Source organism: Hippocampus comes, unplaced genomic scaffold (genome assembly GCF_001891065.2).
Source record: "Hippocampus comes isolate QL1 unplaced genomic scaffold, H_comes_QL1_v1.1 scaffold272, whole genome shotgun sequence".
Classification (NCBI taxonomy): domain Eukaryota; kingdom Metazoa; phylum Chordata; class Actinopteri; order Syngnathiformes; family Syngnathidae; genus Hippocampus; species Hippocampus comes.
Window position 1 is genome coordinate 29390 of NW_017805876.1, and position 810 is coordinate 30199.

An 810-nucleotide genomic window follows, 5' to 3' on the forward strand; every position below is an offset into this window, starting at 1 on the left:
GCACACATAGATGAACAACCATTCGCGCTCACAGTCACACCTCGGGACAATTTAGAGCAGGGGTTGGGAAACTTTTTGACTTTGAGAGCCATGGAAGAGAAATATTTGGAAATGTATTTCAGTGAGAGCGATACAATATAGTGTATTTTTAAACTGAATTCAACAAAATGTCAGTATAATACGTCTCTGAATGTATTCTTTGAAATAGTTGTGTTGTAATATTTCACCATTAATGTGAATGGTTTTCCGTGCCTCACGATTGCTCGTGGAATTCTAATCAGCTTGCCGGTCCGAACGAGAAGTTGCTGCTGGCTAGCTTGCACCCTGCTCAGTAGCTTGCATGCATCCTGTTGTCCCCTTCAGGGTGTCTTGATGCGAACATAGCACAGCGCGTGTCAAAGTGCCGCTTTACATTCTACAGGGATGAGAGTGGCTTGTGATGAAAAAAGCGGAAAGGGGTGTGGCCAGGACGGAGGCGGGGTCACTTACAAAAGTGGCACTAAACATGCTGAAGATGAAGTGTATTCAATTTACACACTTTGAAACTTTAACAGAAAAAAATGCCAAGATTTTTCATTATTCTTTCAAGTGCAAATTTGTGCCATTTTGCTTATGCATTCCTGGTGAGCACCAATATGTAACTTAAAATTTGCTGCTCAAAATCAAAACTAAAAAGGAAACACATTCCTTGCCATATTTAAGATTTGTTTATTTCTTGTATTCATAAAGTGTTGTGTAAATGTGATAAAAAGCTGTTGATTCTTACCTCATACAGTGATAGTGAAGTCCCACACTGTTTACTATATATGG